This window comes from Ovis canadensis, chromosome 12 (genome assembly GCF_042477335.2).
Source record: "Ovis canadensis isolate MfBH-ARS-UI-01 breed Bighorn chromosome 12, ARS-UI_OviCan_v2, whole genome shotgun sequence".
Lineage (NCBI taxonomy): Eukaryota > Metazoa > Chordata > Mammalia > Artiodactyla > Bovidae > Ovis > Ovis canadensis.
This window is the reverse complement of record NC_091256.1, coordinates 30,704,908-30,729,721: the sequence shown is the minus strand read 5'-3', so window position 1 is coordinate 30,729,721 and position 24,814 is coordinate 30,704,908. Positions and strand designations below refer to the sequence as shown.

At 40.2% G+C, this 24,814-nt stretch overlaps 1 protein-coding gene across 27 annotated transcripts in view; it reads left to right on the top strand.

Annotated features, from left to right (window-relative positions):
• Positions 1-24,814, top strand: part of ESRRG (estrogen related receptor gamma) — a 696,316-nt gene that overhangs the window by 379,547 nt on the left and 291,955 nt on the right. For 3 of the 27 annotated variants that reach the window (XM_069544599.1, XM_069544602.1, XM_069544598.1), the window contains one exon: positions 20,031-20,120. The exons of the other annotated variants lie outside the window; for them this stretch is intronic. The gene's annotated coding sequence lies outside the window, so the exon portion shown is untranslated. The remainder of the gene's footprint in view (positions 1-20,030; positions 20,121-24,814) is intronic. 27 annotated transcript variants of the gene reach the window in all.

Sequence of the window (24,814 nt, the reverse complement as noted above, 5' to 3'; positions counted from 1 at the left end):
CCTCCTACAGTCCAGCTCTCAAACTTATCTTTCTAGCCTTATTTCCTACTACCCTTCTATTAGATTTTTAACTATAGTCAAACTGCCTGCTACCTTACTCTGAAAAATGCAGCCTTTATTTCAAATTTTGTCCTCTGCTTTTTCTCCATCCTTGTACATCCTCCTTGCAAGTTAAAATTCTATCCGATGTTACTAAGATTTTGCCCAACTTCTCTCTTTTGGAAGATTTTTTTAAAAATTTGTTTGTTTCTCTATAAAGTGCGTGAGGGAAGAATCTACATTTTTTTAATTGATTTATTTTTAATTGGAGGGTAACTGCTTTACAATATTGTGTTGGCTTCTGCCATACATCAATATGAATCAGCCATAGGTATACACATAATCCCCTTCCTCTTGAATCTCCCTCCCGCCTCCTACCCCTCAACTTCTTCTCTTTAAACTCCTGTGATCACTCCAGCTAGAAGGAATTGCTTTTTCCTTCAAATTCCTATGTTAGCTTCTACTTTATATTTGTATAACAGTATTTTACAAATTACTCATGTCCATATTCCTATAGGTTAAAAAAGGGCAAGTGGTGGTGGTCCAGTGGTTTAGAATCTGCCTTCCAATGCAGGGAACATGGGTTCAATCCCTGACTGGGGAAGTAAGATCCCCACATGCCGCTGGGCAACTAAACCCACTCACTGCAACTAGAGAAAGCCCATGCGTGGCAACAAAAACCCAGCACAGTCAAAATTAAAACATTAAATCAGTAAGGGCAAATATGAATTGTGCCCATTGTACAGGTACAAAAGAGGCTCAAAAGTGTTTAAGTGACTTTTCCAAGGCATCAGACTGTCCAGTGTTAGATGCAGGACCTGAATGAGTCATGGGTAATAAACTTGTTTAACAAACACTCCAAAATAGTGCAGAGTAAAGAATATAAATGTTCCTTTCCAGACACACAAGAGAACAAACTTATGGTTACCAGGGGGAAGGGTAGAGGGAGGGATAGTTAGGGAATTTGGGGTTACCATGTACACACTGCTGTTTTTAAAAATGGATAACCAACAAGGATCTATGCTATGGCACAGGGAACACTGCTCAATACTCTGTAACAACCTAACGGGAAAGAATTTGAAAAAGAATATATGACTGAATTATTTTGTTGTACACTTGAAACTAATACATTGTTAATTAACTATACTCCAGTATAAAATAAAAAGTTACAGAAAAAAAAAAAAAGAGGGCAATAGTACCCAACATACTCCTTGCTGCTGCTGCTGCTGCTGCTAAGTCGCTTCAGTCGTATCCGACTCTGTGCAGCCCCACTGACAGCAGCCCACCAGGCTCCTCCATCTATGGGATTCTCCAGGCAAGAACACTGGAGTGGGTTGCCATTTCCTTCTCCAATGCATGAAAGGGAAAAGTGAAAGTGAAGTCACTCAGTCGTGTCCGACTCATAGCAACCCCATGGACTGCAGCCTACCAGGCTCCTCCATCTATGGGATTTTCCAGGCAAGAGTGCTGAAGTGGGGTGCCATTGCTTAGGATTGTTAAAAACTTGCCTTCTGAATTGTCATGCCTTGAATCTGTCTCCATAAACAATGCAAATCATTATATCCAGAAGCAGAATAATAAATACTATGTAGTCTTATAAAACTCAAGGAAATAGTGAAGGACAGCGAGGCCTGGCATGCTTGCAGTCCATAGGGTCAAAGTCAGACACGACTTAGGGACTGAACAGGAGTCTTATAAATTAGAAATATAGAAATAAATAATATAGAAATAAATTATAATATATAAATAAATTTTCTTAAAAAAATAATAAGTTTGTTTCTTTCTCCTGTGAAAGACTAAAGCAAATACTGGAGGTGGGTAGGTGGCTCTGCCTCACAGGTTTTTAGCAAGCCCGGCTGCCAGTGGTTTTGCCATCCTCAATACACAACCTCTAAGGTGGCCCTGACCTTGGTCATGTCAGCCAAGGAAAGGCGACAAGGTCAAAGTCCAGGTCAGATCTTTTTCTCCCAAGTACATGAGGCGGGAGCTGCACTGTTGCTCATCGGTCCTTGTCTGAAGAGTGGTCATGTGGCTTGTCAGCTGCTGGCCTGGGGAATGCAGTCTCCTCCTGGGTCCAGGAAACAGAGGAGAGCAGATTTGGCTGGACAGGTAGCGCTGCTGGACAAGTAGCTTTGTCCATCCCAGGGTAGGCATACAGATCTGAGGCCCTCAAGTCTAGTGCTAGCTGATAATTACTCAGCATTGCCCTTTTTTTAAAGGCATGTGATAAAGCCAAAAAGGAGGATGTCATTCTAACAGGGCTTGGATCTCTATGTTAACTGCAGACATTACAGTAAAGAATCTGCCTGCACTGTGGGAGACCCAGGTTCAATCCCTGGGTCAGGAAGATCCCCTGAAGAAGGAAATGGCAACATACTCCAGTTATTCTTGCCTGGAGAATTCCATGGACAGAGGAGCCTGGTGGGCTACAGTCCATGGGGTTGCAAAGAGTCACGCACCACTGAGTGGTACACAACAAGCAAGATAGAGGAGGGATTCCTCTTAGAACTCCTGGGCTACAGGCTTCCCTCTTTAAAATCTCTGGACAGCAGTTTTCTTTCAGAGACACTGAGAGATAGCACATCAGAGATAGCACCGTCCTCTTCCCTGGTGGCTGACCTTTAGGGACTAGCAGATCAGACTTGTTCTGTTCTGTTCCACTGACTGCTTGGTTCCTAAACTGCCCCCCACCCAGCTATGATCAAAGCATGCTGTGTGCTCTGCCCGCTTCAAGCATGCAGCAAAACATGCAAAATGTTATGATTTGTTGCCATGCTGACAGCATCAACTTAACTACAGCTGACAAACAGTTTTTAAATAGAACATGTCAGTTCATGACAGTATTTTCCATCTGTGTGGTGTTTCTTTTTTTTTTTTTCCTTTTTCCATGCTTCACACCGAACATTTCAAGAATGTTGCCACAAAGGTTCAGTTTACACTTCTAGTTCCTTGCATTAATGACCTGCTAAAGAAGATATTTTGGAAATGAGCAAAACAGTAAACAGTGATTTTGAAAAAGGAGACTGTGCTCTTGCTAGACAAGGCTGTGCTCACCACTATTTTGAGTTGTCTAGTTTGCCCTGCCTGGCATGGTTCTTTGCTGTCTCTTCTTGCTCTGTTCAACTCTGTCTGATGTTGCCCCTAAGACTTGCCTTTCCCTCCAACTCTGAGCAAGATTCTGGTGAAGTTCAGAGAGCCTGCTTTGTAAGATACAGGCCTGCACAAACTGCCCTAATATATTGTTGTTGTCGTTGTTGTTATTGGCTAAGTGGTGTCCGACTCTTTGCATCCCCGTGGGCTGCAGCATGCCAGGCACCTAACATTGTGATATCTACAATATTGGCCATTTTACATGTGTATGTATGGCTGAGTGCCTTTGCTATTCACCTGAATTTATCACAATGTTGTTGTTCAGCTATGGTGGTGCTAAGTCACTCAATCCTATCCCACTGTTTGCACCCCCCTTTACTGTAGCCTGCCAGGCTCCTCTGTCCTAGGGATTCTCCAAGCAGGAATATCTTCCTCCCAGAGATCTTCCCGACCCAGGGATCAAACCCACGCCTCTTGAGTCTCCTGCATTGGCACGTAGGCTCTTTACCACTAGCGCCACTTGGGAAGTCAAAAAACTGTTTGTTTCTCAGTCTGTCTGATATCCCAATACAAAATAAAAAGCTTTTTAAAAATAATTAAGAAAATAAAATGTTGGCCATCATAAGGGACTTCCCTGGTGGTCCAGTGGTTGCAACTTGACCATCTGGTGCAGAGGGTGCCAGTTCAATCCCTGGTTGGGGAGCTAAGATGGCCAAAAAACCAAAATATTAAAAATGGAAGCAACATTGTGACAAATTCAATAGAGACTTTCAAAAATACTGGCCATCGTAAAGACTCATCCTGCCAGCTCTTGCTATTTTGCTGCAGGTACAAGCTGCTTCCCAATCTTGTATTTTATCTTCCCAACACTTACTTGTTCAGATGCATTCCTTCTCTTCCTCCTGCTGCTTACCAAACAGGAAGACTGACTTTGCCCATTAAAACTCTTAATGGCAAAATCACATTAAGTGCCTTAATTGTGTTTCCGTGGTGTCTTGGGTCTGTGTGTCCTCGTGATGAAAACATAGAGTAACAGTGGCCGTCTCAAAGGTCTGTTCCTATGATGGTTCCATTTTGTTAGGTTTGTGTCACCCCAGATTTTGAAATTCTAAAGAAATTTGATTTTAAAAAACAGTCTTGTTAAGACTCTACTTTTCATTCTGGGCACTGAGGGTATTCCTTGCTGTTTTTCATAGTGTAGGCTTTGGCTGTAAATGTTTGGACATCAGCTCAGAACATCGTCTCCGAGGGAACATTTTGCAAGTGTTATCTCCTTGTTCACAGGAATCCAAGGTGGACCTAGCAGAGAATTGTTTAGTGATAGAAACTGAAATAGCAATAAAAAGAGGGATGGGCAAATTATGTAAAATCAGAGTGCATGAATAATTCAGGACTCGCCTGAGTGCGATTTTTATTTTTATAGTTAAATAATACTTGCATTTCCATGAACTAATAACACACAGACTTACCAACTGGTAAGCTTTTTGGTGGGGGTTTGGGGCTACAGGGAGGAGGAAGGAAGAAAGGAAACTGGGGCCAAATAGTCATCTTTGAGAGATGGAGTGTATTCAGTAAGATATTAATGTGATCATCTGTTTGATAATTCCTTAACTACATTGAAGCTAAGGAAATCAAATCACAGAAAAATTCATTCTACCTTTTAATTTTTTTATTTTATTTGGAGTGTAGTTGATTAACAACATTATGTTAATTTCAGGTGTACAGCAAAGAGATTCAGTTATACATATACATGTATCTATGATTTTTCTAGTATACCTTTGTTTTTAGATCACCTGAAATAATTGTAGTGTTTTAGGTCCTCTCTTCTCTATTGGACCTCAGAATTTGAATCTAGTATTACATATATACATATTTTCCAAAAATTCTAGGATAAGTGTATGTGTTTCTCTGTTCACAGAAATAAAGTATGTAAGGGTTTCTTTTATTATGACTCATGAGATGTAACTTAGATTTAGAGCTATTGTGGAATAGGATGAAAGCCTCTGCAAGGGACTTATTTTTAAATTCTAGTAAAAGCCATTCTCAGCCAAAAAGGGAAAATCCTCTACTACAATTAGCTATAACATCACTGATATTTTAACAGATTAGGAGAGGCATGGCAAATGGACAAAAATGGTAAATTATTGAGAAAACACTCAACATTGGAAAGAGAAAAAGAATAAGATGTAAATATGAAAAAGAAGCTCCTTGAAGAATATGATGGGGTGACAGAAACTTGTAGCTAGTGTCATGAATGGACAAACGCTGCTTTTAAGGACCTCACTTAATCTAATGAAATTGTAATTAGCTCAGGAAGAACTGTATTAACAAAGAGCTCAAGGAAAGAAAGCAAAAGGCAGGGTGCAAAACAAACCCACAGTAATAATTCCCAGATGATGATGGCATCACCCAGTATTGGAAAAGAAGGCAAGATAAGATGATTTTGAATTTTAAAATCAAATATATGATTTTTTAATTGTAATTCTTTGAGAGACTGCAAAAGATTTTATAAGTCAACAGTGGGAAATGGAATACAGACTAGAAGTATGTGAAGAGTCAGGGCAAAGCTCCGGCAGGAGTGCCATGAGAACATGGTCTTGGGATGGCCCCTTTGAATGAAGTTTTGTCACCCTAGATATCATGACAGTATTGTCCAGACTGGGAAGGGACACAGGAGGATTTGAATCCCATTAGGAATTTGTGACAAACTGAAAAAGGAGTAGATTAGTTGAGGTTGGGAAACTATGAACACATAAGCCACTAGTCTTGTAGCATGAGGAGATATATTTATAAGTGTACAACAGAAACTAAAGCTAAAATCGGGAAATGAGATTTCCTAGAAGGTAAAATAATTAAATTATTTTAATGAAAAATGAATGATGAAAAAAATTGGACCTTTAAAAGATAATTTCTGATGGAGCTAGGTGTTACAAGGTAGTTGTGCTCCTGTTAAGTACATTCATTTTAGAAATCATTCAGCTAATGAAGTTGCATAGCTTTTACAAACATCCTCGTGTGTGTGTGTGTGTGTGTGTGTATCCTATGTGATGAAATTTAAGGATTAAGATGAGTTTTAATCTTTTGTTTTGCTTATATGATTTAGCATGAAGACTATTTTAAAACTTCTCCTTTTACCTTTAGCAATGTTTGTATTAATAGGTAAAATTTGACCCCATTTGGTTCTTAAAATTCCAGTCTTTGCTTTTATTTAAGGTCTCATGATCTGAGTGCATATCCTCTCCAAGAAAGAAATTGCACCAATAGTTGTTCCTGTGAACTAGCAAATTTTAGTCTTCCCTTGTTTTGTATTAATGTCAATATATATCAGTATCACTCAGAAAACAGACACACACACACACGAGGATATTTGTAAAAGCTAAGGTAGTTTGTAAGCATAGCTGCAAAAGTACTAATAATATTGATCACACACACACACACACACACACACACACACAGTAGTTAATTAGCCCTATTTCCTTGGATACAATCAGTGCAGAGACCCTCTCCTAGAGGATGCATTGTTCTAAAGGAATAGAGATTGGATCCATTCATAATATAATTGAGACATATGATCAGGCAAACCCAGGTAATAAATTCTAAATTCTCAACCAGAAGCTATATTAGAATAACTTGAGAAGCATTTTCAAGCCACACAAGCCCATCCCCCAACTCCCTCAAACCCCAGCTCCCTGGGAGATTCTAAGATGCCCTCTATTCTTAAGAGAAATATAAGATTGGAGTCATTCCATTCCTTCTTTATTCCGCTTTCTGATATCTCTACATGAGATCATTTATAATGAACAGGGGACATCCGAGTAGATTTTTTAAAAAAAGAGAACAGGAAACAAAGAAGGAGAAAATATTTTCCCCAAATTTCTCATTGGTCCAAAAGATGGAATACCTGTTAAAACTGACAACGGATATTTTTTATTTTGCACCATACATTTCCTGTCACCTTCTCTGGCATGTTGGTTTTATTTATTTGTGAGGTAGAGAATGATTCCTGTAAAGCTTTTTTTTTTTTTTTTACCTAGGATCCCATACTTTGATAAAAGGAACCAAATGGAGATCTCAGACTCACACTGGGCTTTCATTAATGAGGGTCATTACCCCTGTTCTGAACTATTGACAAAACGTTATAGCATTCTTGAGAGCAGAATTTGTATTCTTTTAAATAAAGAACTAGTTAATTAGAAGCTCTTTCTTTTTTTTTTTTTTTACATTTTAAAATCTTTAATTCTTACATGCATTCCCAAACATGAACCCCCCTCCCACCTCCCTCCCCATAACATCTTTCTGGGTCATCCCCATGCACCAGCCCCAAGCATGCTGCATCCTGCGTCAGACATAGACTGGCGATTCAATTCACATGATAGTATACATGTTAGAATGTCATTCTCCCAAATCATCCCACCCTCTCCCTCTCCCTCTTAAGAAAATTACCTAATTCTGCTGCTAAGTGCGGAACTTTAAAAAAAAAAAGACAGTTTGCAAAAATGCATATTGATTCACATAAATCAATAAGTTAGAACATGATTGAGGCTTGAATTTCTCCAGAGTTCCTATAATGTCCTCTGCCTTCCTGGTGCAAAAGCAGAAAATGTTTGCCTGCATTTTGATTTCCAACATGGAAATTAGATATTAATATATACAGGGAAAGACAGAGACGGAGAGAAAATACTTAACACCCCAAGAAGGAAGGAACCGTGCCATTACTCACAAGTGGCAATGCCATGAGTGACTTACTCAGTCATCCTGTAACAAGTGCAAATCTGTCTCTCTGATCAAAAAGAAAAGGGATTTAAAAGGCATCTACCAGCCCCTATTATATTTAAGTGCTCTTGTGTTTGGCTTGAAAACCCAGGCCTTTGTAATCCGGACTGTAACTATTTACTCGCAGGAGACTTGCTCTGAACAGAAAGAAATGTGAAGTCAGTTTCTTTTTTTAAGCCTGAAGACCTAGCGTGTCATAATTATTTTGGAAATGGAGGCCAAGCTGTTCAAAGCTTATTGGGGTTTATTTTCTAAAAATTTCCTCTTTGTCAGCCGAGGTGACAGCTAGGCCAGGTGACCCCAAATGAGACTTATCGACCTCCAGACTTTTCAATCAGAGGCTTGTCACCTTGAAATGGCCAGCATTTGCACACGGCATGTCTGTATACCCCTGTGCAGGACATAAATATGAATCTGGTCAGTCTGGCTCTTACTTTGCACGTTAATGATTCCCAGAAATTGTCTGGAATTGAGCTACAAAGGTGGTCTCGCGCTCCCCTGTGATTCCTGTCTTACCTGGTGACATACCTGGTTTTCTGAGACAGCCACACAGAGGCAGAAGTGAAGAGGATATTTGCACCTGCAAAGGTGGTCTCTCCTGCATTAGGGCACCGGGCGTGGTATGCATGGTAGCTGACTCATTCTTCTGCATTGATTAGTCCACGAAAATACAAGCTCTTTGCAACTGTGGCAGTGTCTCATGTAGCATCTGGGATGCAGATGGTATTAAATAAGCATTAACTCATTTGTGGATGGATTTCTGCATAGGTTCCTGTGGTTAAACCCCTTGTTGGACATGAGAAATAAAAAAAAACATTTGAAAGCTATATAAAGAAGCTTGAAAATATATTTATTATCTGCTGGTTTCATTACGGCTCTTTCAAAAAAAGTAGCAACAGCTAAATAAATCGACCTTGATTTCTCTATGGTCTTACTCTCCAGCAGAGATTGAAGCAAGAGTTGCTTTTTTTGGTTTGTTTGTTTGTTTGAGCTGTTCAGGGATGTATTTCTAGTGTTGAGCGCAGTGTCGGTCACACAATAAGTGCTCAATAAATATTTGCTTAATGAAGGAATGAATATGTTAGGCAAGTAGTGGAGAAGTTAAAATAGTAATAATGTATTGTCCTTTTCTACAGACGTATTACCTACAAACCAGGTATATTTCTTATTTGCTCTTTTTTTTCAGTTCTTTTTTGTTTTTTAATCAGAATATAGTTGATTTACAATGTCATGTTGGTTTCAGGTGTACAGCAAAGTGATTCAGTATATTATTTTTAAGATTCTTTTCCCTTATAGGTTATTAGAAAATATTGAGTATAGTTCCCTGTGCTACACCGTGGGTCTTTGTCAGTTATCTATTTTCTATGTAGTAGTGTGTATCTGTTAATCCCAAGCTCCTAATTTATATTTCCCTTTCCAATAAGTTTGTTTTCTATATTCCTGAGTCTTCTGTTTTGTAAATAAGTTTATTTGTATCTTTTTCTAAATTCCACGTGTAAGCAATGTCATATGATATCTGTCCTCTGTCTGACTTACTTCAGTTAGTATGATCATCTCTAGGTCCATCCATATTGCTGCAAATGGCATTATTCTGTTCTTTTTATGGCTAAGAATATTCCATTGTATATACACCACATCTTCTTTAGCCATTCATCTGTCAGTGGACACTTAGGTTGTCTCTATGTCTTGGTTATTGAAAATAGTGCTTACTGTGAACACTGGGGTGCATGTATCTTTTTGAATTAGAGTTTTCTCCAGATGCATGCCCAGGAGTGGGATTGTAGTATCATATGGTGACTCTTGATAAGACAATAATATTGCTTATTATTTTGAATTTGGTGAAAATAATAAGTGTATAGCTACTTTGAGACCACCTCACAAAATCATTTATTTTGGCAGTTACTAGTTGAATTTAGTACTGAAATAGAAAGATATGGCATTACTGAATTGATGGATGTGAGTCTGAGCAAGCTCTGGGATTTGGTGATAGAAAAGCCTGGCATGCTGCAGTCCATGGTGTCACAAAGAGTCGGACATGACTGAGCGACTGAACTGAACTGAGAAAGATATGGGACCTACATTTGTTGTTGGTAAATCTGTGAGTCACAATACTCATGGTACTTTGTTCTTTGTCATGAACATGAAGCTTTGTTTTGCTGGACACATTCTAATTTCTTGTGCTGGAGCCACAATCCAGAAGTGACAGTGAGGTTCATGAAGAAGAACATGAGCCTGAGAACTGAGTCCCAGTCATTGCCTTGTCACTAACCAGCTATGAGACCTTGCACATCCCTTCTCCTCAGAACCTCTGTTTCTCCTGTAAACCACACTCCCACCAAGTGGCTTGTCATATTTTAAAGGTAATATAGACAAAAGGAGAGCAATCTGGTTGAAGGGCCTCCAGATCTTTCTCTGCTCTAGTTTTGTCTTTGGCAAACTAGATAATATTGACACAGATCCATAACTTTTCTGTGACAGGTAAGGGGAAAAATCTATGTGCAGAGCCTCATTCAATAAGCACTGAGCAGGGACTTCCCTGGTGGTCTAGCGGCTAGGACTCTGAGCTCCCAATGCAGGGGGCCCAAGGTTCGATCCCTGGCCAGGGAACTAGAGCCTACATGCTGTAACTAGGAGTTCACATGTGGCAACTAAAGATCCCACGTGCAACTGAAGATAGAAGATCCCACGTGCTGCAACTAACACCCGGTGCAGCCAAATAAATAAATAAAAATAATTAAAAAAAAAATAAGCACTGAGCAAATCCCAGCAATTACTAGTTTTTATTCTATATCTAAATGTATACAATTTCATGAGAAATTGTACCAGCCTATCAATAGTTTGTGATTTTAGTCGATAAGTTGTGTCCAACTCTTAGGACCCCATGGACTGTAGTCTGCCAGGCTCCTCTGTCCATGGGATTTCCCAAGCAAAAATACTGGAATGGGTTTCCATTTCCTTCACCAAACCAATAAATAACATAAAAAATGTCTGGGCATTCTCAGGTCCATCCTGATAGCGTCTGTCAGGGAGAGAGAATTGTGTGGTTTACCATTTCAGGTCTAACACGTGGAGCATTTTTAGTTTTGCAAGAGTCAGGGCTTTGACAGTACTCCTGTAAAAGTAGCTTTGTTGTTTTTAAATTACATTTGTTAAGCCTGAGATCCATAATGTGAATGATTGGCCCTGGTGGTATTTATATAAAAATAAAAACTGTTAAGTTATGTTAAAGTTTAATCACTGCTGTAGCACATGCACCACAGTTTCTTTGCACTCTTGATGCTTTTTTCTTTTTCTTTTCTTTTTTTTTTTTTTTTTGCTATAGATCTGAGCTATGGAAACACCCTACTTGTTTAAAAAAAAAATTGAAAACTCAGGTCCTTAGAAAAATGCTTCAACAAAAAATGCCTCATGATGTAGAAGTAGATGAAGCAGAAGAAACTAACGTTGTTCTGTACACAGTGCATATAATATATCGGGTGCTTGTGACTTTATATATGGCGTCATTTGATCCTTAACATCAATCAGTGTGCATATAGCATCCTTTGTACAGGTGAAACACTGAGTCTCAGGAAGGATAACACAGTAGACCAAGGTCATTCTGCAAAGATTGAATTCTAACCTCTTCTTATGGGCTTCCTTGGTGGTTCAGTGGTAAAGAAAACACCTGCCAATGCAGGAGATACGGGTTCAACCCCTGGTCTGGGAAGACCCCCTGGAGAAGGAAATGGCAACTGACTCCAGTATTCTTGCCTAGAGAATCCCATGGACAGAGGAGCCTGGCAGGCTATAGTCTATGGGGTCGCAAAGAGTCACAACTTAGAGACTGAACAATACCCTCTTATTACAGTGTTCTTCTAAACATCTGACTAGATGAACCTTACCTCCCCTTTTCTGATCTCAAAGATACTTCTAATTCCTTAATGTTTGTGACTAGATTGTTAGAAAGATGTGTTAAGATAATTTTTAATCCGCTATGTTTCAAAGAGTTATAACTAATAGTGCCTTTTAAAGCTAGTGGGATTCTTTTTTTTTTTTTTTTTTTTTTTTGACCTCTCCTCAAGACGTGTGGGATCTTAGTTCCTGACCAGGGATTGAACCAGGGCCCCCTGCAATGGAAGCCCAGAGCCCTAACCAGTGGACCACCAAGGAATCCCTATAGTGAAAGTCTTTTGAAGGTGAATTGAATGTTTTGCCCTAGAAGTTTATACGTGCATAAATTTTAAGTCTCCTCATAATAACAGAGTTACAAATAACATTTGAATAACTACTGAAAAAGATATTTCTTCACAGTTCAGGTTTGTATTCTGGCATTGTTTTGTCGTATCAGAGTTGAGTGGGGTGACCTTGAGGAGAGGCCCGGGGATCACAGATTAATATCACTGCTTCACTCTGTCCTTCTGAGGACCTATTGCCATGGATGGATTTCTCTTATAAAGTTTGGGTCTTCTCTTTTTTAATTAGATTTTTTAGTTTTGTTTTTCTCTTTTGGGGGATGGGGGTGGTGGTGAGGGTTCTCTTTTAACTCCAGTGTGTTTATCAGCGTAATGAGCCTCTTCGTGGTATTTCCTCCTCTTAGAACAATGACGTTGGCTTTTTCTTGCTTACGGGTTTAATCCCATCTACATGCCCCTCATTTATTGCAATAGGAGTGCCGAACGTCTCAGCCAAAGGCAAGCGCCTCTTGTGTGTCTGCAGCCTGTTGGGGCCTGATGAGCACCACCTCGTCAGAAACTGCTTCCGGGTGACTGGGAGGGCAGCCTCTGACCTCTGGGGTGCACTGGAAAGGTACCTAGAGACGGGTATTTCACTGCAGGCGACCGGGGACTTGACAGACTGGAGAGCCAGGGTACGACTCACATCTCTGGAGGGGTTGCTGTGGTGTAGGGTCCAGGTCCCCGTTCTAGGACCAGGAAATTTCATGCCCACAAGCTGCCAGAAGTGAGGCGTCACAGTACAGTCCTGCCCTGGAAGTAGTTTCTGCCAAAGCAAGCTATCTCACCAAGGGCTCCGTGACTCATCCGTGAAGAAGTCCAAAGGCCCCGCTCCCTCACCTCAAATAGAGACAACTCCAAGGGGCTGTTTGAGCCCCGAGCTCCTGGTGGGATCAGCTGTGTCCCGCTTGCTTTCTTCTGTCCGTCCACTCTGCTTCCCGCCTACCCAGTTCCTAGGAGCACCTCCTACCAGCCCTCTGGTGCAGACCCCAGGATCTGTTTCTCAAGGAGCCAACCACGGACCACCTTCAGCAAGTTTCTCTATTGGGTCAGTTTTATAATTTCCACAGGTCTGTGGCCAGAATATCCTAAATGGCTTTTGAATTCTTTACTGGTTCATGTGAGTTCCAGCGTGCTTTTCTGAGAAGGAGTTTGCAGTGACAGGTACCAGGTGGCTAAACGTGGTTATTGTTTGAATTTAAAGCAGTAGGCAACTCTGTTGAAAGCAGCCCTTATTAGGTTCCTAAGTCAGCATGGAAGGAAGGGATCATGGAATAAAAGTCCCATGTATCAGAGAAGGGGGAAGGATACATTAGGGGTTTGGGATTAGGGGGCACACACTACCATGTATAAAGTAGGTAACCGCTAAGGGCCTACTGTATAGCATGAGGAACTATATTCAACATTTTGTAATAACCTATAAAAGAAAAGGGGGCTTCTCAGGTGGTGTAGTGATTAAGAATCCACCTGCCAATGCAGGAGATGCAGGTTCAATGCCTAGGTCCGTAAGATTCCCTGGAGTGGGAAATGGCAACCCACTCCAGTATTCTTGCTTGGAAAATTCCATGGACAGAGGAGCCTGGTAGGCTACAGTCCATGGGGTTGCAAAGAGTTGGACACTGACTGAGCAAATGAGCAAGCACGAAGCTAAGGGAAAAGAATCTGAAAAAATATATGTGTGTGTGTGTGTGTGTGTGTGTACAACTGAACCACTTTTCTGTACACTTGAAATTTACACAACCTTGCAAATACTATACTTTAATATTACTACTAATAATGTTGAAAGTCCATGTATCGTTTCACAGTTACAGATCTCAGGGAAACATTTCTGTCTGGGTTTCATGAGAGCAAAGGTGTGTGTACGTGTGTCTGAAACAACAAGAGAAGGAGAGAAGGGGAAGAATGTAAATTATTTGCAATACATCTGTTACATTGAGTTAGATGTTGAGACTTTAGAAATATGACAAGATCCTTATTTTGAAGATTAAGAAGCTATCTCTGTCATTATTCAATAGTAACGTAAGTGTCCAGTTGTGGGGTCAGAATTCAGACTTCAACTTGACTCCAGTACTGTTGGCCTTTACAGAAGACCTTGCTGATTCCTCTCAGTTGTGTTTCTCTATATGCTGTGCTTAGTTGCTCAGTCATGTTTGACCCTTTGTGACCTTGTGGACTATAGCACCCCCAGGTTCCTCTGTCCATGGAGATTCTCCAGGCAGGAATACTGGAGTGGGTTGCCATGCCCTCTTCCAGGGGATCTTTCCAACCCAGGGATTGAATCTGCATTGCAGGTAGATTCTTTACCATCTGAGCTACCAGGGAAGCCCATGTTTCTCTGTAACATATTATGAAGAAAAGCCTCTATGACAAAATGCATCAAATGAAAACTAAAATTGCACTCAGGATGCTTGATTTGAAGTCATAAAAATGTGCAAAAATTCCATGTTACCCCTTGTTGAAAAGGTCTTCGTGTGGGACTGAGTGATAGCTGGACTTTCTGGAAGCCACTAGGTGATGGGATGAGCTGCCAGGTAGAATTTTAACTTCCGCTTGGAATGCTGCCTCTCACAGACTTAAATCCTGGATCCTTGCTGCCAGGCAAGTATATCTGTGGTGCTTTATATTCTATTACCCCATAATATACAATGCGTTTTATTTATGTTAGCCATCTTTTATACAGAACTGTCACAAAACACGTCACTGTTGATTACAGCCCACGTGGGCAAGCCACACCGGTGAATTACGCCCCTTCCCATCCATCATGCCAGTGGTACCTGGCTGGGAAGAGAGGGGGATAAATCCAAAACAATGATGGATGCACTTTAAGAGGTTAAAAGATGACTGGGTAGGGAGACAAACCTACATTAAAAATACCTACAGGTACTGTCTTTTATCTTCTAACATTTTATCTCCATCTTCATCTCCTTAGAATGTGTTTTGTCCAGCTGCTTGCTATGAACCTGACATGTGGACATGACCCTACTCATCTCTATAATTCTCTTTGTCTTGAAGTTGTCTTTGTCTGAGTCAATATAAACACCCTAGCTTTCTTAGGATTAGTGTTTCATGGATATCTTTTTCTATATTTTTACTTCCAATCTGTCTGTATATTTGTATTTAAAGTGAATCTCTTGGCACTTCCTTGGCAGTCCAATGGTTAGGACTTGGTGCTTTTACTGCATGGGCCCAAGTTCAGTCCCTGGTCAGGGAACTAAGATCCACAAGCTGCATGGTGTGGCCAAAAAAAAAGTAAACTGATGTCTCTTATAAACAGTATTTATTTAATCAGATTTTGCTTTTAATAAAAGCCAGTATAATACTTTGCCCCCCTTCCCCATAACATCTTTCTGGAAGTCTTAGAATGTTCCTTTATCTCCTAAACTCTGTAGAATCTCTCATTAACATATTTTAAAGTGGCCCTATATTATATATATGTGAAAGTGTTAGTTGCTCAGTTGTGTCCGACTCTTTGCAACCCATGGACTGTAGCCCATCAGGCTCCTCTGTCCATGGAATTCTCCAGGCAGGAATACTGTAGGGCACAGCCATTCCCTTCTCCAGGCGATCATCCCAACCCAGGGATCGAACCTGGGTCTCCTGAACTGGAGGCAGATTCTTTACCCTCTGAGCCACCAGTGAAGGCCAAGTATAAATAATATAAATGTGTCTAAATACTGTCTTAGTGCCAGGTGGCACTAGTGGAAACGAACCCACCTGCCAGTACAGGAGATGTAAGAGATACAGGTTGGATCGCTGGGTTGGGAAGATCCCCTGGAGCAGGACGTGGCAATCCACTCCAGTATTTGTGCCTGGAGAATACCATGGACAGAGGAGCCTGGCGGGCTACAGTCCAAAGGGATGCACAGAGTCAGACACGACTGAAGCAACTTAGTGCACAAATGCTGTCTCTGCTAATCCATCAAATGCTTAAATAGAACTTGACCTTTAGCATTTATTTATGCTACAGTAACTGTATGGGGCACTGTACCAGGGATACAACTATACATAAGACTGAGCCCTCAAAGAGTCTGAAGTCCAGTAAGGGACTGCAGACTCAGAATAAGGCAATTATAACTACATGTATTAAATGCTAGGATGCAGACAGGCTCAGGGTCCTGGGGACCAGCTGAGGTGCATCTAAGTCAGCCTTTGGAGGCTGGAACAGCCATAATGGAGAGACACTGGGATTAGCCAGGAGACATTTGTGCTGGGGTGGGGCAGGGAGGGGTCGCCATGTTGCACAAAGAACTGTTACCCGGTGTGTGTGTGCTAAGTCACTTCAGTTGTGTCCAACTCTTTGCAACTATATGGACTAGAGCCCACCAGGCTTCTCTGTCCATGCGATTCTCTGGGCAAGAATACTGAAGTGGGTTGCCATTTCCTCCTCCAGGGGATCTTCCCAACCCAGGAATCGAACCTGAGTCTTTTATGTCTCCCACATTGGCAGGTGGGTTCTTTACCACTAGCGCTACCTGGGAAGCCCATAACCCAGTGATGGTGGTTATTAGGATTTGTTGAAAGATTAGGGAGAGGCGATAGCAGGGAGAACACAGTCTGAGTGTTGACTTAGGCCAAGTCAAAGAGAACCTTATCAAACATATTAAGCAGTTTGCCCTTAATCCTGGGAGTAACAGGGAACTGTTAAGGGGATTTACGTAGAAGAGTGACAAGGGGGATCCTTAGTCTAAAATGATCACTCTGCCTTCTTTGGAGAGAAATGAAGGTTAGGTTGGATCTTTTGAGTGGAGTTGGTGAGAGCCGAGAGCAACCTCGTTTCTGACAGTGATGATAGGAAGAGAGATGAGTGATAAATTGGGGATGGTATTATTTTTAAAAAGAGATGATATTTTATGTGTATAGGAAAGGCTCATGGTATCAGGTTTGGGCAGTCAGAGGAGTGTGGAGAGGTTCACAGCATGAGGACATAGGAAAAGGGACAGGTGTGGAGAGGGGATGATACCATTTGCAGGTGAGGTGCTCATGAGACTTTCGAGTCGTGTTAGCCACTAAGGCCACTGGTTACACGGTTGCAGGGCTCAAGATCTAGAAAAAAAACCATTACTATTTTACAAAGTAATTAAAGGGATGAGGTGGATGGATTCACACGGGGAGAGTGGGAAAACAAGAGAGGCAACTGATCTTGGGACCTAGAAATCATACTTGTTATACGATAAATAGATGAGCAACGGGTGGCAGAGGGCAAACTGAAAATAGGGCAATATTTTTAGGTTCACATCTTTACTACAGTATAAATAACATTTTCAACAGCAATTAAAAAAAATAGAAAAATCACTCACTGTCCCAAGATCTTAATTGTTTCCGCATTCCTTTGCAGATCTCGTTCATATGTATTCACGGTTTTTACACACTTTTAATCGGAGTGTGGATTTAGTGCCTCATTCTAGTCCTTTTCATTAATCTATTATCAGCATTTTTCACGTCACTTCGGAGGTTTCATTTATGAACAGTGGCTTTGAACCATGACAGTGCCTTTAAGAGAGTGCAACTACTCCACGTGGAGGATAAAAAAAAAAAAAAAGGGAGGGATTTGGAGGGTTTAGCAACTACAATTTTCATTCATAAAGTGAGAGAGTAATAGGATGATGGCGCAGCATGACTGATGTACAGAGGAGACTCACGTTTAGGATTTCATGTTGCTTTTGCAGTTCGTCACCTCCGACCACGCTGTGGAGTGGAACATTGTGTGCCATTACACTTGTGACATGAACCAAGTTCTCCTGTAGCCTAAACCATGGCCCCTGCCACCAGCGTGTGACAGGGGGTAAATTGCCACCTCCAGAGGAACCAGTGTCCCCTAATACTACCCTGCATGGTCTGCTTCCAAAGTCCAAAGAAGTGGGACCCCAGGAGCATCAAGATGCCAGGTCTGTTCCCTTTGGGAGCAGAAGCTGACCAAGCTCTTTCAAGAAACCTGGGTCCAAGTGCATAGGTCCTCATGCCAGGAAGCCTGGGCTTTGGGTTGAGGTTTGGCTCTACCACTCCTAAACGGTCCAGTCTTCATGCATATGAATCCACACATCTTTAGCTTGTGGCGAAATTCCCTGTTATAGAATTGCTGTGAAGACTAAATGAAATAATATATAAGCAATGTCATGCTTCAACATTAGTTACTGGTCAATACTTTTATTATTATCATCATTTAGTACTTACTTTGTAAGTAGCAAATCCCTTTAGTACTCTGGCATATTGTGACTGAAACAGTATCCATGTGGAGGAAGCTGTCAGGGTCTCCTGGGGCTGGGTTACAAGACTTCTCATGAGCCTAGTCATAGCCTTTACCCTGCGTTGTTCGTTTATTCCTTTTTAGCCTCCATCTGCAGCTGCTTACTCAGAAAAGATCTAAGTCTGACTCTTTTCCTGTCAATGGATCTCTCTCTTTTCTTCAGGAAAGAACTTAGAGGCTGACTTTGGAGATTTATGAATTTTTTTTTAACTTTTTTGATATTTAGTAAAATCCTAACCCCCTCTTTTTTTCTTTTTTCTTTTTTTTTTACTCCAGATTAAGTTTTTCAAATACTGCTTATACAAAAGCATTTTCATAGTTAATTGCAGTTGACAATTTCATCAAGAATGGCAAGATCCCTAAGGTTTCTGGTGTGCTTCAGGGTCTTCGCTGGTGACCCAGTGGTAAAAGAATCTGCCTGCAATACAGGACATTCGGGTTGGATCCCTGGGTCAGGAAGATCCCCCTAGAGAATGAAATGACAACCTACTCCAGTATTCTCACCTGGGAAATCTCCTGGACAGAGAGAAACCTGGCTGTCTACCAACCGTGGGGTTGCAAAGAGTCAGACAGAACTTAATGATTAAACTGCCACCACCAGGGGGATCAGAAAGGCAGAAATAAATTCCCTAAGTAATGTATACCATGTCTACATCAAGAACAGTCTATGGAGTAAAGAAAACTATTTGTTGCTTAAATTATATCATTGCGTTTCTGGTGGAAGTTTTAAATCGAAAGCAAGCTATAACTATGTAAAAAATCCATGAATTTATTAATGAATCTTACCTGCTTGGTAAACCATCCAAATGTCTAATCTAATCTCTTAAAAACGAAAGCAGTTTACACTCTTTTACTGTGACTATTTAGGAAAGCCTATGTATTTTAAGTCTAAATATTCTTTACTTAAGATCACAATGTCCCTGATTGAGATTTTTTTTGTACCTTCATCTGTTTATTTGACTTCTCTCTTCATCCAAATGGTCAGAACAAGGACAGATTAAAACCTTTAGAAAACCTTGCTGGGCATTCAAGAGGATGTCCATCTCTTCATCTCCTACCTAAAGGTAATTAGAAGCAAAAACAATACCAAGCTGCATGACAGTGTTAGAAATCAACAAAGTTCTGATTTTATCTGACAAAGAGTACCTAATTATTTTTGTTCATTTTAAAACATCAAACATCAGCTTCTTTAAAAAAGAAAAAATGTTTCAGAGTCCCTGCTTTGCTGCTGCCCAAGAGCATTTCTTAGCCTCTTTTTGGGTAATCTGACACTGGGTCAGACCCACTAAGCTATTTGGGAATCTAGTTCCAAAGCTAGAAGATGTTGGTAAGCAAAAAATAACTCAGTATGTTATTTATTTTATAAAACTAACTTTCTCTGAGGTCATTGGCACAGACTTTTCAAACTAAAGATTTTGCTTTTAGATGTTGAGTAATGACAAATAATATGTTTTAATAGTTAAAAAATTATGTTGGAGAAAGAGAAAGTTTAGGTAGTTCAGAGGTTATAGCTTGAAAGTGAAAGTCGCTCAGTCTATATCTGACTCTTTGCTACCCCATGGACTGTACAGGCCATGGAATTCTCCAGGCCAGAATACTGGAGTGGGTAGCCTTTCTCTTCTCCAGGAGATCTTCTCAAACCAGGAATCTAACCCAAGTCTCCTGCGTTGCAGGCGGATTCTTTACCAGCTGAGCCACATGAGACGCCCAAGAATAGTAGCCTACCCCTTCTCCAGTGGATCTTCCTGACCCAGGAATTGCAGGTGGATTCTTTACCAACTGAACTATGAGGGTTCTATCTTGGTGTCAGAATTATTGCCTTCCTCACGTTGTGTTCTAGCTGTTGAATAAAGGTAGAACTGTAAAACTCTATGTTTTTGAAGTGCTGTGAAGTTGAAGAACTTCTAGAGCTTGTCAAATGCAGCTTCTGCCTGAGTTGCTGAATTCTTGTAGGATATTAAGAGAGAGCAGTGAGGACTTGAAGAGGGAAGAATTCTTTGGGGACCTCAACATCATAGGCTCCCCCATTTTGAACTGAAACTTACCCTTACAATCATCCAATGCAGATTTTGCTGATTGACTATATGTAGTATATTGCTATTGACTAAAGAAACAAACATATACTTTGTTTCTTTCCTTGTCTGCTGCTAAGTCGCTTCAGTCGTGTCCGACTCTGCAACCCCATAGACGGAAGCCCACCAGGCTCCCCTGTTCCAGGGATTCTCCAGGCAAGAACATTGCAGTGGGTTGCCATTTCCTTCTCCAATGCATGAAAGTGAAAAGTGAAAGTGAAGTCGCTCAGTCGTGTCTGACTCCTAGTGACCCCATGGACTGCAGCCTACCAGGCTCCTCCATCCATGGGATTTTCCAGGCAAGAGTACTGGAGTGGGGTGCCATTGCCTTCTCCTTCCTTGTCTGTTGGTCTGTTATTAGAACTTGAATGAATTTAGATGGCGCCTCTTTCCCCTAATTCACTCTGAATCTCACTACTACTGCATTTGCTTAAACTTCCCTGGCAGAAACCTAGCACTCCCCATCAGAGTTTGAGTTTATGGAACTCCCACCTTTATGGAATGGCCTTTAGTTTATCCTAATGTCATCTCCTTTAAAAAAAATAAATAAAACTTTTGAAGTATATGTAGTTGATTTACAATACTGTGTTAATTTCAAATACACAACAAAGTGATTCAGTTATACATCTCTCTGTTTATACATATACACACAAATTATATATTGTTTTTCAGATCCTTTTCCATTATAGGTGGTTATAAGATATTGAATATAGTTCCCTGTGCTATACGGCAGGTCTGTGTTTTTTTTATCAGTTTAATATACAATAATGTGTATCTGTTAATCCCAAATTCATCATTTCCTTTTTTAAAAAATTTGTATTGGGGTATAGTTGATTTATAATGTTGTATTAGTTTCACATGTACAGCAAAGTGAATCTGTTACACATATATATATGCTGCTGCTGCTGCTGCTGCTAAGTCGCTTCAGTCGTGTCTGACTCTGTGCGACCCCATAGACGGCAGCCCAACAGGCTCCCCTGTCCCTGGGATTCTCCAGGCAAGAACACTGGAGTGGGTTGCCATTTCCTTCTCCAATGCATGAAAGTGAAAAATGAAAGTGAAGTCGCTGAGTTGTGTCCAACTCTTTGCGACCCCATGGACTGCAGCCCACCAGGCTCCTCCATCCATGGGATTTTCCAGGCAAGAGTACTAGAGTGGGGTGCCATCGCCTTCCCCAATATATTCATATATCTACTCTTTTTTTATTCTTTTCCTGTGTAGGTCATTACAGAGTAATGAGTAGAGTTTCTTGTGCTCTACAGTAGGTCCTTATTAGTCATCTGTTTTATATACAGCAGTGTGTATATGTCAATACGAATCTTCCAATTTATCCCTCCTCCTGTCTACCCGCTGGTAACCATAACTTTTGTCTACACGTGTAACTCTATTTCTGTTTTGTACATAAGTTCATTAATAGCCTTAGTTTTAGATTCCACATATAAGTAATGTCATCTGATGTCTCTGTCTGACTCACTTCACTCAGTATGACAGTCTCTAGGTCCATCTCTGTTGCTGGTCACCTCCTTAATATAAAAGGATGGTCTCAGAGGCTAAGAGAGATTCTGTTCACCTCTGGTCTATAGAGCTAAAACCAGAACTGGGGCCCCTGAAGGTTAGAGCAATGTCACTTTCACCACAGAATCTGGGCTCTGAAATTTAAATTTACTTCATTAGCTATGTCTATCAAAAAAAAAGAGAGCATGCAACTTTAAAAATATATACTATAAATAAATTTACCACCTGCATATCTAATGATAATCACAGGAGGAAAAAACCATAGTGCAGTAAATAAACTCAACAACGCTCTCCCACATTATTTTCTCAAAATATGTCTAGGTATAGGTGTGTTAATTATTTTTCTAGCAGTACAGAAGCTTTTAAATACAGAATAAGACATATTTTCTCCTATGGCAGGAATATTTTAGACACATACTTGGACATAGTTATCAGTGTCTCCCAGTTACGAAATTTTGACAAATTCTGACTTTAGATGTATATTTCACACACCATTAGAATACATTAAAATGTATTATAAATTCCCTTAGGGCAGAGCCCCTCTTCCTTGTTCTCCATATTTTACTTATTAGATAACTGTCTGCACATGCTATGGCAAAGATAATAAGGCATTAAATTAGAAATGTGCCTAATTTAAATTTTTCAATTGAATTTTTTCATACTGCTGTAAGCATATGTATATTTATGTTAAAGAACTGTGGAGCATCTTTATTAGATGAGTAATATTAATGTAAGAGGCAAGTATCATTTTCTTCTCTTATTTATCTGGACTTTTAAAAATTCCCATTAATTGAAATCTGGTATTGATTTATTTGACAAAGAACTATATGTTTGAAGTTAGGTGTAGCAAAATGGGATGAGGGAACAAGGCCGATTATTTTATCCAGTACGTGGCTTAGAATAGACATATTTGATGAATGAATGAGTGAATGAATTAACAGGTAAATGAGGGGATGGATGAATAAAGGGATGCACAGGTGTTTATAACAGGGTCCTGACAGTTGATCTATTATCAGCTTTTTCAGAAAAGGTGGAAAATTTGAATAATTATGACCTATAATGGTGCCCATACCTTTTAGTCATGTCCAATTCTTTGCCATCCTGTGGACAGTAGCCCACCAGGCTCCTCTATCCATGGAATTCTCCAAGCAAGAATACTGGAATGGGAAGCCATTTCCTTCTCCAGGGGATGTTCCTGACCCAGGGATTGAATCCGGGTCTCCTGGATTGCAGGCCCATTCTTTACCATCTTAGCCACCAGTGAATATATGCGTTAAATGTCAGTTACATCAGGGGTCACTTTCAATAATAAAGCCAGCCAACAATTTGGGTAGGTGCAAAGGCTCTGTCGACTTCTGACCTTGGGTTTCTAAATTTTACTTTAAGCAATAAGCTCATGTGTAACAACCCAATAGCTTACAGTCCTCTCATGGAAATATTGTTTTGCCAATAAAGTCAACTGATAACTGAATCAGTTCTCTTGCCTATCTTGTCCCCAGATTTTGTCAAAATGCATACCTAAATGTTGAAGCCCAGAATAAATATAAAATATCATCATGAGAAAATCATTTGATGAGGAAAACCATGAAAAGGCTCTCCATGCCATTTAGACATTCACACAGCCATGTGCATGTGACCGCTGTATACTGACTCAGCTATTTGCTCGCCATGGTATAAGTTATGTATTAATATCTATCTAAGTAAACTGTACTAGCTGAAATCAAAGGCTTAATGATTGCTTATATTTTTCCACCATGAGATATATTGAAAATTGCAGACATCATGGAGCTAGAGCTGACAAAATCCCAGTATCTTGTTATTCATATAGCTTTAAACTCACTGTTACCATAATACAGGATAAACACTGCAAGAGATTAGATTACAGTTAACCTATCTGGATGGCATTTTAGGCAGTAGGCTCAAAAATTCTCCCCTTCTTTCCTTATGCCCTTATTTTTCAGAAATCATGTCTTTGAAATTTTAACCAGTACCCTCCTTTGTGTATTTTTTCCTCCCCCACTCCTTTTTTTTTTTTAAAGAAGCCAGTGTGACTTTAAAAATATAAGGAACAAGGAAAGAAAGGAAAAATCTTATTAACGGGGACAGTTTGCTGAGTCAGTGTGCTGAGCAGAATCAAACACAACAATTTGAGTCAGTTTCACTGTTTCTTATGACCTTGGACAAGTGTCTTTCCCTTTGCTGTGGCCTCAGCTGTCCGTTAGAACAAGGAGTTGAATTATATGGTCAGAAGATCCTTTCTAGCTTTTAAGTTCAGTGATTATAAGTGATTGAGCATCATCAAGTTTTATTTGTAGAAGATAAATTGGTTGAGATGCGAAGAGAAGTTATGCAGTAACCACAATCAAATATGTGACAGCTACATTACCTGAATAATGGATAAAGAACCCTGGATCTCCGGCCAGAGGCCCATTGGTCCGAGTCGTGGCTGACCCAAGAGGGCAGAATCATGGAGATCAGAAAGGAGAAAGCAGAGGCTTTCTTTTTTTTCTTTTAATTTTATCTAAGTATGGTTGATGTGCAGTGTTGTGTTAATTTCTGCTGTGAAATTAATTTTGCTGTACAGCAAAGTGATGCACATAAATGTATTCTTTTTCATATTCTTTTCCACGACGGTTTATCACACGATATTGAGTATAGCTCCCTGTGCTCTACAGTAGGATCTTGTTGTTTATCCATCCTGCATATAATAGTTTATGTCTGCTAACCCCAACCACCTACTCCATCCTTCCTTCACTCCCTTCCCCCTTAGAAATCACAAATCTGTTCTCTGTGTCTGTGAACCTGTTTCTGTTTCATAGATAAGTTGATTTGTGTCATTTTAGATTCTACATATAAGTAACGTCATTCAT